Source organism: Bombus affinis, chromosome 10 (genome assembly GCF_024516045.1).
Source record: "Bombus affinis isolate iyBomAffi1 chromosome 10, iyBomAffi1.2, whole genome shotgun sequence".
Classification (NCBI taxonomy): domain Eukaryota; kingdom Metazoa; phylum Arthropoda; class Insecta; order Hymenoptera; family Apidae; genus Bombus; species Bombus affinis.
This window is the reverse complement of record NC_066353.1, coordinates 4474225-4491273: the sequence shown is the minus strand read 5'-3', so window position 1 is coordinate 4491273 and position 17049 is coordinate 4474225. Positions and strand designations below refer to the sequence as shown.

General features: G+C 39.0%; 1 protein-coding gene across 4 annotated transcripts in view; it reads left to right on the top strand.

Annotated features, from left to right (window-relative positions):
- The window catches only part of LOC126921455 (mucin-5AC-like), a 331161-nt gene that overhangs the window by 144171 nt on the left and 169941 nt on the right, over positions 1 to 17049 (top strand). Inside the window, exon 2 of one of the 4 annotated variants that reach the window (XM_050733057.1) lies at positions 7315 to 7366. The exons of the other annotated variants lie outside the window; for them this stretch is intronic. The gene's annotated coding sequence lies outside the window, so the exon portion shown is untranslated. The remainder of the gene's footprint in view (positions 1 to 7314; positions 7367 to 17049) is intronic. 4 annotated transcript variants of the gene reach the window in all.

Here is a 17049-nt window from a genome sequence, read left to right as displayed (position 1 = left end):
TTCCTTCTCGTTTGCCACGCCGCGAAGTACGTCGTTAGACTCGAACCCTTGGTGGGTTCGTTCCGCGGGAAATTCACCTCTATTCACTGACAAACCGGTTCTTTGTCTCGATTTTGTTCTGCGTCTCAACGAGCGCAGATTATAAGGTTGAAGAGCAATACAGTTATTTTTTGACCATGATGGTTTTAATCGTAGAAGTGTTGTCGTAATACGAGCACCTTTATGCGAATTGTTTTGTTTATTTCCATTTGAATCGTTGCCAATAACGTCAGTTCTCAAACGACACTGACTTTACAGTATATGTACACATAGGATGCATCAGGATACGTGGTAGAATTAAGTAGGAAGTGATTCTGCGCACAAAAGTAAGTGAAAAATTTACAATAAAATCGTTTCGTTCGAAGCTTTGTTTTTGAGAAGGTCGAACTTGAAACTTTGTCAATTAACGCATAAAAATAATAAGAAATACAAGATAAAATTCTTTTAATTAGCATTCCATATCCTGACACATGTATTGAGAAATCTGCATTAGATGTAGGTTAGTTATCTGCAGTCAAACCATTTACTGACAAGTAACAGTAATCGCCAAGCCATTCATTAAAACGTTCATTCATTGAAAACTCTCGATTTCTTCAAATAACTTCATCTCGACTTTCTTACCTAACCGCTCATAACCTAAACCACTGTCATCACATTTTACAACTCGCCGACCACCGACATTTAACAGATTCATATTACACCTGCCTATGAACGACGCTTCTCGAATGGCTGCGGAACGAGCTGGCAGAGATGAGTTTTGTCCATTTTGATCGGTTCCATTCTAGTATCCATCCGTTGAGTAAAAGTTCGAAGGGGTCGTTCAGTTCCAATGGAAATCTTGGTTCGACGCTTGTTCACTCGTTGAAATACGTGTAATATCCGGTACAGGTGTCGGCTGAGTGGGTATTAACACGACGGCAGTCTGTTCGCAGAGCAGAGGGTGAAATGGATTCGGAGAATCTATGCAGGGAATCTCGAGGTGCCTCGTTTAGGAACGAGTTATTCGAGAGGCGCGACCGCAAGGGTACGAGAGATACCACCTCTCTTGTAAGACGCTTGTTTTCCTCATTATCATACAACTGCATCCCGGTTATTGTGTTGCCGTAATTACGGTCAGTTACGCGCGACCGGCCGGAGCGCGTAAATAATTGCGCAATTACATGGCCTGCAACTCTCTCGCACCCGCGCGAGCGTGGGTCACGCTGCTTTTATGAATCCCCTTTCTTTCTGTTGCTCAATTGAAACGATTTCCAACGCGCGAACAATTAAGAGAGATCAGACTTATGACTACCGATACACGCGCATGTAGAACGTACATCCGAACGATTTACGGTATCGTCGGTACGCAAGATACGATCACAGTTGTGAAACAATAAGAAAGTAGTATATACGTATCATGAAATTTGTCTCCTCCGTATCGACGTTTAGATTGTTCTTTTTTAACCTTAAAACATTCTTTAAGGTTTCGTTTGTGGAACGATAGATTAATCGTGATATAAATTTAGTATATTGTAAGGAAACATATGATTTGCCGTTGTTTGAAGAAAGTAGTTATAGATTTTTATGAATACATAGTATGACCGTTCATAGGTTACGGGTACAGAATTGTTCTCGTTAATTGTGCGAACAGTTAATACATTTTCTTACATCTTACGAATAGTCCACTTTCATTGTAATAAAATCCTACAAGGATTCAATATGAATTTAATATACTCCAAGATAAGACAATACAAATTATACAATTTGTACTGTATCCAAATAAAGATATTTTTCAACGAATGCCTGTATGCCTGGATGTATGTGATCAGAGACCAATAGAGTGAATTTTTATCAGCACGCATGATATATAAACAGCATGCTCAGCAAAGGAATTAATTATCTGCGTTCAACTAGAAAATCTTTTGTCTAATAAAATCTCGCCTATTTAAACTACAGTTGTAACAAGAATCAACCATTCATACATTAAAATTCATATTCTGCAAAAACAAACAACAAGACCCAATAACAACTCGTGATCATCAAGAATCATTTCCAGGATAGTCAGTCGGTCTACAATTTCTCAGTGTTCCGTGGAGCGTGTCGTATCCCCGGAAGCATCTATCGGAATTTCTCTATTTTCATCCATCATTGAGCGGAGGAGCGACGATATCGATAATGTTAGCCGATGGATCGGCTCGTTTCCGGTTGCGTCACGGAGCCGGAATATCACTGGAAGACGGGCCGGGCCGGTGTCCCGTGGTAGAGCGAGCGCGATAAAGAGCGGTTTGGCTACGAGGCCTTAATTAGCGTTCCCGACAGGTAGGTACCTAACTGTAGATTTAAAGGCAGACCCGTTGATCCCAGTCGGTGGGTAATGAACTCCGTTGAGCTCGCCGGACGAAGCGTGAGAAGAAAGGAAACGAACCAAGAACGAAAGAGTAAAGGGGACGGAGAAGATGAAGAAGAAGAAGCCGTGGAGGACAAGGGAGAAGGAAATAGACAAAGAGGTTGTGCAAGAGAGAGAAAGAGAAAGAAAGAGAGAGGGAGTGCGAGAAGGTTGAGACGATAGTGGGGAAATGGAGAGAACCTCAACGTGGGTGGAGCAAAGGCGGGAAGAGGAAGTTGCCGGAAGCGGATCTTGCGATAGGGTTAACGGCATTAAGTCGTTGCTCAGTGTCGTCGCGTGACCCGCTTAACGACCCAGCCATACGTCGAACGACTCATTTCGACGACCCGTTCCGTTGACGTTGATCCTTCGTCCCGTTCGAGATGTCGACAGAGTTATTGGGTCAAGGTCTCAAGGTCCTCTCGCCCGTGACTCCTTTAGTCGAACGTGTGTCGGGAAACCTGCCACCATCGTCGACTCGCCTGTATACTTATATTACTCCGTGCGTTAGGATTGCGGTCGGGAGAATGAATTCGAGTGGGCAACCAGTTTTTGCTGCTTAGTGCTGTTCACTGGCAAGAAAATCCGGTACAGCGATTCTCTGATGGACGTTTACTTAGTGCACCAAGAGAGAGGTACACTTGTCGATTTACGGACATAATAAGTGTAAAATATTTAAGTTCAATTAATGTAGCGGATGATTGATTGTTGAAATGCCTTTCTGACTTCCGCGAAATATGTACATATTTTGTATAAAATACCTTGATATTATGTATATAATACATGTACCATAATATATTTGTGAAAGAAATGTTTGATGTCTACAAGTGTTCAAATGCTTCCGTGAATCTCTGTAGTTTTCTTTGGGACGTTTTGTTACATGGTCGTTGAAATAACGTTTTTGTATTTCAAATAGGAAAGGGATTTGGCTTTAAGCGATGTTCAAGTGGAGTTTGTACGGTGAACTGAAACGGTAAAACGTTGATAATGCAGGAATGGATTAAATGTGTTCTGAGAAAGAATATGTAAAAAGAAAAATGAACGCGACACGGAAAGTGTTTCAATACGTTGCTACGTGGATCACGTTCGTTTGGAAGCTAGGTCGAACACGGGTCGCGTGATCGTTGATAAATATAAAAACGTTAACCGTCTCTCGGTGAAACGGTTATTTCACGGATTAAACAGCACGACGTTGGCCACTGTAGGCAGACCTTTAATTTAGATCAACGATCTCACGGGAGGCTTTCCCGAAAGTTTGAAAAGTTGTCCGTGGAACTTTTTTGGTCGTCAAACTTTTCGACTAGCCGAATCGACCGGTAACGAACGTATATGCGATTGATGTTACAGCGGGGAACACGCTACGAACAATTCTGAATTCGTGGGAACTGGCGTGGACTATTCCGAAATTGCATAGAAATTTGACTCGGACGAGATGGACATTGACGGGTTACAAAATGTAGATTCGTGAGATTCAAAGTAAACAGCTTCGAGTTTATGAATTTATGGATCGTTACTAGTTCAAGGCATTCCATGCAGATGAGTTTCGATCTTTGAAAGACGATACAGACATCGAGTAGTTTCTGAGACAAACATTCCTGCGACTCAAAAGATTTCAAGATCCTTCACGAACTCCAAACACGTGGATCTTAGGGACTCAGAGAACTCTGTGGAATCTAGAACTCGACGATTCTAAAATTAAATACTGTTTGGCGGACTCAGGGCTGTTCTTAGTGGGATAATTGACATCAAGATTCTTTGTATCGAATTTTATGAACCTCAGAACCGTTTAATACAGTAGTTTACTAACTAACAATATCAATGAATTGGCAAGTGACAAGTTGTAAATTATCGTCTCTTTTGTAACTTTACTCGTAAAGTTTCATTATTAAACTTCTTTCAGTTATGTAGGAGAATCAATTGGTATTAGTATTTGTCAAAATATATAATCTTCCCAATGATATTAGCTCGACCGTGCTAAACGGTCCAGAGCTTCTGTAATAAATTTTATAAAATACAGTATTTCCGTACTATCAATAAGTTCAGTAGAACTAAATGTGTCTAAATCGATCAAGACCATCTGTATGTACAGATCCACAATTCCGTAATCGTCTGGATCAGAATCCAATTAACCTGAGCTTGTTTACATCATGTCCTATTATATCTGGAATAATGTTCTACGTTAATGTTCTCTGACGTTTCCGTTGGTGAAATTGCGAGCGTGTTTTATCACATATCGGCCGGCTTGTTTTTGTACGTCAATTAATCAGACCGCTTTGTCGACGATTCGATAACACACATACCGAGGAAGGCGAGTTGCTTTGAAATTGAAGTTGCGAAGTATGTTGATCACGCGGGAAGCTTGTCGCGCCTGCTGAAGTCAGGGACGATTCTTAGTTGCGATAAACTCTGGCGAACGAACAGGCAAGAGTGCATTCGTGTTGCCGAAGAAATACGACGGACAAGATTGTTCGGTGCACGAAATAACGCCACAATTTCGGCCAGAATTAAGGACGAGACCGTTACGAGAGTTGGAAAGGTTTCCTTCTTGTTATTTCGGTTATTCGACTAAATGGTGGTCACAGAAATGAGAGCAAGGTGGCAGTAATAAAAGTTATAGTTAAAACTGTAACGAAATTAAAAGTTAAAATTTGTTGCGTTTAAATTGTTTGTTAAATAACAATCGTGTTTTTTAATGGTCAAAGCGAACTAGTAAACAGAGAATGTAATGCTGTAAAATATGACTTTAAAGCATCAAATAAAACAAATTAAGATTTTATTAAGAAATTATTGTAAAAGATTAGAAAGTACTGATAAGTTCGTTGTGCTAATTACGTTATGAAACGTTTGAAGTTTAAATCCATGCGGCAGTAAATATAATATAACGAAATAACTAATGTACGAAATAACAAATGTAATAAATAGCGTATCAGACACACAGTTACTGTCCCTTTCTTCTAGTACATTATTTTCACTGTGTCATTAGGTCAAAAAATATCTATATCTTTTATAAATCACTTTAACTCCCTTTCTCGATATTTTATTCGTGCATCTCAACAAAATTAAACTTAATATGGATAAAAAATTGTAAAGAATTCTGTGACAATTTGGTTGTGAGCAATAAACCGAATACAGATTTCCATAAAATTGGAAACGCTATTTACAAATTAATGGAATAAACGTAGCTGTACATGGTACGAAAACAAGTCAAGACGACAGAAATAGCAAACGTACGAAGAAGAATGTCCCGTTCCGCGAAAGTATTTTCACGATCCGGAAAAGGAACAAATAAAACAGGTCTAGGTGATTGTATTGCATTTCTCTGTCTCTTTTGTTGCTGCTAAGGGGTAATAAATTCTGCGGAAAGTTGCTCATGCACTCTGCTGAATTCGTATTCTCGTAAAACAAGGTCGAGCGAGGTGTAATTATTAACATGTCGAGGTACAAATTTTCTGAAGCTTCATCTGTTCAATCAGTAACTTCGATGTACTCTGTGTAATGCGATATAAATCTGCTTTTAAATATTAATACACAATAATAAGCTGTGCACAAGCTAAATTAACCAACACCAATACCTGAACATTTTTAAAATTTTAGTATACATATGTATATATGTGTGTGTGTGTGTGTGAGTGTGTTAAAATTAAAATAGAATTTCAAATCTTTTAAATAAAATTTACTTGTATCATATTCCTCTGCCCTTCAATAATAAATCATCATGTTCCATAAATAATTTCCTTCTCCGAGAATAAGCCCGTTAATTTAAAACCAACTTCAGAGATCGTTCTTCGTTCTATCCAATTCTTACTTAACCTGAAAAGAGTATGGTCGAGCAGAGGGATGGAGATATCTTCCGAGACAGTTCAGCCAGCGGAGAATCTCGGGAACTTCTTACCCATGGGCTATCGGGGTTGAAAGTCGATCGACTTCACCGGGTTCGCTCAACTTATCGAGAAATTTCGTCGCGACGCGTATGCGTCCATTGAATCAAAGGGGTGAGAATTTGAGGGTTCTGTCGAAAACAGGGATCATACGGGAGGTGGAGAAGAAGAATTCGAAGTTACTTTGACCAGCATGCAGGCATGTAAGGTAATAACCCGTGCAGTAGCAGCAGTTTCACCACGGTATTATGGCGACAAGTAAAGTCGTCGATGCTGGTGGTGGTTGTTGGCTATGCCGGTGATGGCGGTGTCGAGCGTTCCCTTAGTCGGGAAAACTCGAGCCAAACCCCATACCATCAGTGTTTCTCGACTCTACGCTAAAATACCGCGATATGGTAGCGTTCTACCGCGTCATTTTCTTCCACTTTCCGCCCTTCGATCTCATCTCCCGCTTCCCTTTCAACCTGTCTCCTCTCATCTCGACTAGAGCTCGCCCCTTCGAAACTGTTCTCATCACGTCACCGCGTTCTTCCTTCCTTCTCGTCGCTTTATTCTTATCCCTTCGACCGCTTTGTTCGGCTTTGTCGGATTATTGTGGTCACGGAAATACCAAGGGTAAGAAGCACCCTTCTTCCGTCTTCGCGCTTTTCCCTTCCGCCATGCCCTCCAGGAACTGCTCTGTCTTCCATCGCCTTCCCGATGTGTACAGTCTGTTACGATATCCGGACCCTACGTGCGGACAATTTGAATATAATAAGTTGCCATTTTTTAATTTTACGTTGGCATACCTATCATATATATTTTTCGTCAATATCTCTGATTACGTTTGATTACAGTGGACCTTTATCTATCTAAATTTATCGGAGGACAAACACTGAACTGTAATATAAGTTCATCAATTTTTCTTAATAAATATTATTTTTTGTTGGCGTTAACTAAACGTTCGTTCCAATAAATGTAGTTCTATTTGGAATATATTTAAATCCGATATCGTGTCAGATATATTAATACATTTTATTCTGTCTGTTACAGGTAAGTGTTTCATCAGTGAAGATTAATGAGGCTGGCATCGAGCAAGTAATTCGTAAGTCAGTCACGAACGACATTGCTTTTTTATTCCGTCCGCTTAATCGTGCCACGGTCTTGGTTTTCCTTATATAAATCACGAATGAAACAAATACAGCTACAGATATAAATATAGAAGCCATGAAATATTTATGAACGACTCATTATAACGGGGTTAATGGTCTTGTTATTTAAAAGTTCCTCGTGTAACTCAAGCTTTAAGTACGACTTAAAACTCGAAGTAATAAAAGAGACGTTACTATTAGACATTATAATTAGCGAAGAATCGCTGATAATTATCTACAGGAATCGAACCCTCATCTTCTCAACGAGGACAAGGAAGCGAAATAATGGTGCGTGATTCTATTGACAACGAAGAGTAGGAGAGATGAGCGCCGAGGTGAAAGTCAAGCGAAAGCGAGTACGGGGCGTAAACGTTACACGAGGTCGTACAAGACTCCGTTAATCTTCCGAGACGGGGGCGTAACACGTGCGTGAGAAATAATAATATACGCCACGAAACGGCATTACGACTCTGGCGTGCTTAACACACGAATACCGCCTGTCTGATGTAACAACAAACAAAGTGCTCTGCACTTTCAGCTCGCGTTCCCACCGTGTGTCTCGTTGTTTCGTTTAATTGCCACGTTTGTTAGAAATTTTTAGTGTCTTTTAAATCTATGAAGTTTCTTTTTTACAATCGACTTTAGACGATTAAAAGAGGCTCTTTTAAATTAATAACCCTAATCGCTAATTAACTTCTTGGAACGTTGTGCCATTACTATCGCATTAAGCACTCTATTTAAGCTAATTATTGGTTATTATTTCTTCCATAAGAACGGGGAATGATAATCAATAGATTGCGAATGTTTATGCACATTTCTGGTTTTATGAATGTAGCTAGAGAAGTAGAATTTAAAGGCAGAGATCTGTTATTATTACTAAAAGAGTACTTACTGAGAATATTTTATTTATTTCATATATCCTCGAAAATTTCTTATAAGTGCATGAACATCCGCGATTTAATAGATTACAAGTCTTGTTCTAATGAAAATATGAAAAAATAAAAAAAAGTCTGATAACAAAGGGTTAAGTTTAGTTGTAACACGATACTCCAACAAGAAATCTTAAAGTAAAAGTATTAGGGTTGAAATCAATTTGCTGGAATCGATGGCTAGAAGAAAAACTGTCAAAGGCGTTTTTTAAATACGATCTAAAATCTGAAGTAATAGCTTACAACGCCGAGACTCCATTATATCCGATCGAACGGGCCGAATGATACAGAAGAGAGACGGTCACATCTCGATCGGCGGAACCTGACGCCGTTTTTGTTCGTGCCGTCGACAATCTTCGATTTCGGATAACCATTAGACTGCGTCCGTTCAGGTTTCTTTCATCGAGTGTCTTTCGACGATATATCTGCCGCGTTTCATTTTTTGTCGGTTTGCTTGTTCGATATGCGAGAAACAGCGAGAAATCGCTACGACACGCGAAGAGAATGACGAAGTTTCGTGCCGAAAATCACGTTCCAGACGCGATAGTTCGAACGAGCCTCGCGACGTGTACGTGTATATATTCTCATTCATTGGCCGTGTCTCGGTTCCACGATCGTCCTTCGTGAACGATAAGGATCGTGAACGCGCGCGCGCGTGAGCGAGCACGAGGTCTCGACCGCGGATGCACGAGAACCACCAGGACTGCCAGGATGACGACCGTTAAGGACGAGGACATTGAACCTCGCGGCGTACGGTGCTCCCTCTTTCGTAGCAGCCGCGGTTCTCATTCTTTTCTTTCGCTTTCTGATCACTCGACCGTCTGCTAGTCTTCCCGAAACGTTCCCGAGCCGTCTCGAGCGTTCTTTCTTGAAGAATTATCCTTCTTGAAAATTCTCTTAGATTATTTCGATAGATCGTTCACATTCAAAATAGGTATTTGATAAATATTAAAAAATTCATGAACTCTCGTACAATTAAACTAATATTATTATAGAGCGAAATTTTACTAATCACGTGTCAAATGCTTCGAATACTAATAAATCCCCTTTTATAACAGTACAAGTTTTGTTTAATCATTTTGTATAATAATAAAGAATTATTTAAAATTTTTTAATGAAATTTTATATATCGCAAATCATCATACATTATGTCGTATTGGACATAAAATTAAAAAATTATAAAAAGCAAGTCTATAACCTGTAATTTACAACTTGCTGATTCGTTAACATTACTAGTTAGTATATTATTATGATGTTATACTAACTAATAATGTTCAAGCAACTCGGCCCCTTGATAATTATAATAGATAATTTTGCCCGGAGAAATTCGAAACACCGAGGAAATGTTCATTTTCACGTTCAAAGCTCAACAAGTAAACGGTCCTGCGATAATTTCAGTCGTATGATATTTCCAAGGATACAAATTACGTCGTCGAGAACGGGAAGAAAGGAAGGGAGGTTGAAAGTTAGAGCGAGGGGGTTAGAGTCGAAGAAGGGTGTGAACGAAGTGAGAAGCTCTGCCCTCGAGACACGTATCGTGTTCAAATACACGCGTCCCGAGCATTCACGTTCGTGTCTCCGGTTATTGTGTCGCGTGAACCCTTGGCAACTATAGTCCGATGAGGTTTCAGGCGCCCCACGATCCATTCGACGCTTGTGTATCCCGCTTTCTCGTCGAGGGTCATTTCTTCGTCTTCTTTCCGACGTCCATAGCCTTGTCTCGACGATCGATGCGCGACAGGTTTCCGTCACGTGCTCGAACATTAATGCCTTTCTCGTCGACGTATGGATGTACGGCACACGTCATGGCTCTTTACACTTGTTCGTTATTGTACAGTGTCACGGGACGAATGATTAAGCGACTCTTTCGATACACTTTTTTAGTTGGAACATTCGATCAATCTATGAAATTTTCAACTAGATCTCTCGCTCGTTACATAATTATTTAATGAGTTAACGCGTGCAAGAATGAGATCTTCTATATTATTTTCTACCTTTCATAGAGCATGATTTTGAGAATTTAATACACTGTTATCGAATCCAATATTACCACGTTCACGTTGAGGTATACAATTCGATAAAATGACTTGGAAAACTGAAGAAAATAATAGACACTCTGTTTTGTAGAATTTCAGAGATAATATAATTGTACTTTAGTAACAGCGAATGTATTGCCAAGACTATGCAGTTATTTGCTTTTGGAATTATCTACGTTTACCACCCTCTTAAATATTCCAGAAATATTGATTATCATAGGGCTAACTATGTCACTGATCTTCTGCAAGACTTCGTGCAAATATTTCTATTCCGAGAACCTTTATACTCTTTGAACCCAAAACAGTGCATATAACAAGTCGCTTCCTTTCTCACCTATGTCATGCTAAACTACTTCCTCTCAACGATAATGGTTTTCATTATTCTCTTCTTTCACATCTGAACCACTAAATGAGAATATACAGAGAAGAGGAAGAATAGAAAGACAAAATAGATTTGTATTTTGGTCGAAGCAAGAACATCGATTGAGCTCGCCCGGGAATTTCGGGAACGCCCACGCGAGGAAGATTTAATCGAGTGTTCAATTTTCCCCGTCAGGGCAAGGACCGAATCAATAGCCTTATCGCGCAGGCATTGTCAGCGGGAAGAAGGCTTCGTGCGGCCGGATGTTGGAGCGTCGTCAAAATTTCAAAGTTTATCGGGCCATGAACGTCAGCCCGAGCGGAGCGCGTGAAGACACGCTCCCGCTTTGTCATCGGCATCTAATTAATCTTGCTTCTCTCCGGTTGGGGCCGCCCCGCGGGTTTCGCTTCTCGTTCCGTTCGACGTCGAGTTTCAAGCTGCTTGTAAACTACTTCAAGGCGTCCCATAATGCTCGCGCGACGACGAGCGATGCCGTCGACCGTGCCAACGGTGCGACGCGACGCCACGTATCTTCGAAGGTTTCCCTTCGTCTGCCTACGATGTTTCGTCGTTGCGCATTTTCATTCTCACTCTCGTAAAGGATTACGAGTATTTTCGATAAGCAGATAAATCGAATCGAAATGGTAAATGATGTAAGCGTTAAAGAAACGAGTAAAAGACTTTTTCTTAATGAAAAGAGATGTAAATTTACTATATAACGGATAAAAAATATTTGTACATGTGTACCATTATTTTAGAATAAAGCGTTTTTTTTTTTATAAGTGATAATCATTGAATATTCATAGCGTTCAAGTGATGAATGAAGTAAGTATTAGAAATAAGTTAGAATTAGTTGAAATTCAGTACTTGTTTCTGCTGAAAATCTTTGCTTCCGGCACTTACATACGCCATTTATCATTCTAACTCCTCGAATGGTTTTTTTTTTAGATAATTTATTTAAGATTTTACTAAGTTTTTTCGAGGGCAATTATTTATCGTTCGAACGTTTCCCTTAACTTCTTGTAAATTGAATCTTCGTGTTTGAGGGCGTCGTATTACTGTTGCAGCGTTCTATTTTTGATGGATCATTCTTACATTTTATAATCGATAACCACATGGTCGAGGAAGCATTACAAGGTTCCCTCCGTCATTATTGAACGCCAGCTCGTCACAAGTTTGATACTCAACCATCGATTCATCCGAGTAGATCGTTTTCGCTAATATCAAGTTTCCTCAGAATCCGAAAAATAGATCGTTCAGATATTTGTCTTACTGTACCAGCTACTTTTGAATCTACGAAAATAAAGTAATATATACATGTTACTGCATTATGATAATTACAACTAACAATATTAAGATTAGTTGATAAGTAGAAGTTTCTGGATAAATATGAACATATGATATATTTCACTGTGTTTGTCACGTCAATCAGTAACATCGTATTTTCAAATGTAGACTTCTTAAAAATTATTTATAATCGTATTTTGCCCGATTAAAATATTCCTCTGACTTAAAGAACTCTGCTTAGCCTATAACCTAATCGAATTAAGAAAAAAGAGAACAAAAACGTTGATTATAAAAACAATCGTGTATATCGAATAAAAGGTGCCTACCAAAATAAAGAAATAGAAAATATAATGGAAGACGATGAAAAAACCTGTTCGTTTTAGAAATTCTTTGAAACTAGACAATTTGAGAACGATGCAGCCGAACGGGAGTGATCGTGATGGTGAAATAGCTTTCTCCCTTGTCCGTGGCACGAGGAGAGAAGAGGATGCCGCGCGAACTAACGAAATTACTCGGTCTGAAAGCAGGAGAAACCGGTTTCAATCGTCTACTCTCACTAGATACACTGTGCTCCCACGTGAATCCGTGCAGATGATTGGTGGTGTGCACTAGTGTGCAGTTTAGATTGCGAATTAGCCGGTGTGTCGGTCAGATATGCGAGAAATTTGTCAGCGGCAACGAATGCCTACGACTCGATCGAGTTCGACACGGTGCAACAATAATATGTAGTCCATTTTCCGAACATGGACGGAATAAATTGAACTCTGTCAAGTCATTATTTAAACATACTGGATGAATAAAACATGAAACGAGAATAGTTTTTACGTACTTCTTTCTGAAACTTCGTGTTTACACGATTTACCTTTTCTTAATTGCATGTATTTACTTCCACTCGTTGGTTTAGAAATGACAGAATTCGACTATTTTAACCGTTATACGTGATTGTAATATCTGGGAAATTTGAAAGAGAAATTCCAACAATTTCACTTAGTCTGGAACCATAAAAAAAGATATATCTAAATAAAAATGAACTGAATTGTAAAATCAACTGAATCTTTTAATCTTCTACCATACAGTTTAATTCATTTTATTTCTTCATCACTTGACTCTGTTATATTACGATACTGTGTTATTCTATGGATACTAGAGAACAGATGGACAATGCAGTTATGTCAATCATTAACTCATAAACTCTTATGAAAAACCATGATCAACTGGAACTTCTTTTATCATAAACAAATAAGATTTCAATAATAGAAGACTAAATATCTCGCTCAAAATAGCTAACTATAGAAGTTATATTAAAATATCGAGTCTTTGCAACGTAACAAAGACGCGCGATTGTCAATTCTGACGACAACATACGCGATTACTTCAAAAATGTTTCCCTCGTTTCAGCGCTCGGCCGGAAACCACGAGCTCCCGTAACGAGCGTTAATTCGTACCGAACAATGAGAGGGAATATTCGAATAACGAGTATTTATTGGAACAAAGGGGACACTTTTAAATGGATCCCTAATGGATTCGTGGTTCCATCGTGTTCGTGAAACTTTGTGGCCATGGTTTGAGAGTAACCAGAATCAGAGGCAGGCTCGTTTCTCATTCAACAGAGTAGAACTGTTACGGAGCCATCATGGTCGTGGCCGATTTTAGAGCTGCCTAATCGAATGCAGCAGCCTTGGAAAGGCTCGAAAAGAAAGTCCGTAGCAAACCTCGAAGTACATATCTCGCTGTAATGGGGTCGTGGGTGCACGCGAACACGTACACTGTCGTTCTCAAGTTTCCGGACAGTTTGCTCGGTCTATGGTAATAGGCGCTCGTATTGGACTCAAATGAATAAATTAATTGATAAATTATTAATTTATTATAGCATAAGTGACGAATAAAAGGAAGTTTAAAATTGGTATTTGCGTACGCGAGGGTTATTAATTTCTATATTAGATATTTTTTACCACGTTGATATAACTTGTTTATTGTAGGTTACATACTGTATTTATTTTTTGTTCTTGTCTATTATAATTCAATTTTATAAAATTATGGTGTTTTTCCTCTCTACCCTTCAAACTTTTGTTTTTTCGCAAATGTACTATCTTCTTTTTGCAATCAGTAGACTATAAATTGATGTTTCGAAAAATAAGATATTATTGTCTTCCAAGATATTTGGAAGACAATAATATATATATTAGCGAGCAGTAATATATTATTATGTATACACGGTAATATATTTATCATGTATGACGAACATAGATAAACATGACAAGTACATTTCTCTCAGCCCTCGTCTATTCCACGTGTGCGTTCGCTGGTATTCAACGAGTATCCCTCCTATAGCGTTCACCAAGAAAAAGAGGTTCGTTAAAATTGTAGGGATCCTGGTATTTTTATCGTCCGCAGGCATAGTACGTACCTCCGTTCGAACGTGAACGGGAGCGGCTCGAAGGTTGCTCGAATTTCACTCGGTATCCCTGTGCCATCCGAAAAAAAAACGTATCCGATGGTGAATTTTACTCGTAATTCGAGCTATTGCGGTGGCTATCGATTGTCCAATTTCCGCGGCACGGAATGGCGAATATTGGGTTATAGATGAAATACGTCCAACGTAGGGTCAAAACAGAGCAAATTGCCTCGATAGCGAAATTGTGGCTCCGATTTAAGGACAGGAAAATTGTCAAAGTGAGAAACCAGCAAACAGCTGGTAAAAATAATAAAAAGGTCGATTACGGTAATTGAGCTGAAATTGAGCTCGGAACGTACTGGGACGTTGAAAATCCCGGGGACTCATTCGTTTGACTGCCCGTATTCAAGACGTGGAAAAACTCGGCTAGTCTTTTCTTCGTCTTTCGTATCTGTCAAGCGTTGCACGAACCGCAAACATTAACTTCAATCTCTGGGAGAATTTCACATTTCTGAAAAAAGCGTGTAATTATTCTCAATGATGAGAAATTTTCATCAACGTTATTGTAACTTCGTTAAAATGTACGGTGTTTAGGTAGCTATATAGCATAATTGGCCTTGATACAACATAACACGGGGATACGTTCTGTGCTATAGGAAGTTACGTTTTACGAACCACATTTTTGTACCAATTATATTTTATATCATTTGCAACTAATCTATAGATATGAAAAATTTAAACGTATTAAAATGCCATATTGCATATAATACAAAGAAATGAATATTGCATTTGCAGAAGAAAAAATTAAAAGTTGTGTTAGCTTGATCTACATATACACACTATACTGTTTATCGCGTTTTACAAATGCCGTCGCAATATTTTGTCATCCCGTATAAATGCGTATTATAGAGGAACGCGTTATACGATTCGTTGAATAGTATTAGTACACGTAGTTAAATTAGCTAGAGAGTTTGTTGGAAAATATCTATCGTGAGAGGGAAATAGGACAAAAGGATCCTGGTGAGATATCGTAGGGATCGGATGGGATACGATAGGAAGCAATCGAAGTACGGACAGCGGGAGGGTGAACGTTGATTGTATCCCGCTTGTAAATAAAAGTCGACGTAATTGGATTCATGCCCTCGCGCTCGAAGATGTCCGTTCGATCGCCCTTGGCTTCTACGACGTTGCTCGCCCTAATTTCGCCGAGTAAATATCTCTTGCGAACTATAAGCCGTGAAGGCATCATCGTCAGCCCCCTTGAATGCCGTGCCTCTGTATTTTAATCTCATTTGCATGTCGTTTCCTAAATGCTGCTTCATTTATTTGGATACCTTTTATCTGGTTCTTACAAAGGAAGATAAAAGCTAAAACGAGAAAAATATGGCGTTGCTTGGATAAATACGAATCTCTCGTTATTGAAAAAGGTGATTACAGGAATTGTGAATCACAAGAAATCCTCGTCTCTTTCACTTGGGGTATGGTTGGCAGAAAAGTTTAATTCGCTAATTGGTTGGCCTAATTAGAGGCGAGTCGATATTAATTTAATAGGGACGCGAAAGTTGTTGTTTTGCGGATATTATGTGCATCGTCGCAGCGCAGGCTCGAGCGGAATTCAGGAATAAGAAGCAGAAGAAGCGGCCTGTTCACTATGGTATGCGTGGAACGGACACCGGCTGCCGTAGTTTACCGTTATATTTCCGTGAGAGACTTTGCTTCGTAGAAGACCCTCTGCAACTCGCACGCTCTTTTGATTCCTTTCCAGATATTCGACTTTTGCAATTTTCTAAAAAAGGATAACAAAATTGTCGAGCTACAAGATTCTCAAGTACATCTGTATATTGTCAATTTGTTAGCAGTTAAGAGAACGAGAGAGGAAAAAAAAAACAGATTTGTCCAGGAAATCGGTTTGAGATAGAAAATTTGAAGTTAATTATTTGTAATTACTCTCTAAAATTATCTGTTTCCTTTCATAATTTAGTTAGTAATACTCTTTAGCTTCCAAGTCTGTCAGGAAATGTTGTTTATTTATATTGCTTACTTTGCTTCTAAGATAATGAGTTAAAATAAGCCTATTTTGAATTGTGAAATTGTGCACAATATAAAAAATTAATATAAACGTTAAATTGTATAATTCTAATTTTGTCTTCCATTCTATTAAATAGCTCATATTTAAAGTAAATTGCACATATTTCAAAACAGGCAATTTTTTAGACCTGCCACTGTTGTAGCAAACCGACAATATAAATTTTCATATACACATAAATCTTTTAATTCAGACCTGTCACAAACGTCGAACAATTACGTTTCATTTCAAGCCCTATTCCACATTTGTCATTTACGAAGATTTATTACGCGGGAAAACTTGTTTTACTTTTTTCGCTCAATGTACAACATACAATATAATATTTCGTGAACTATGGTCGGCACTAGTATAAACGATAGAACAGTTTGATACTTGCTTTTTATCGGATTTCTTTCAACGATCCCCTCTCCCCACTGTCCCGTATCTCTTTTTTTTCAGCGTCTCCGTAGCTGTGCCGCGATTCATGAATATTCTAGCGACGATTACCGTGGAGTAGTGTCTACTATTGTTGTTTATCGGAGTATAGCGATGTCGTTGCGCATC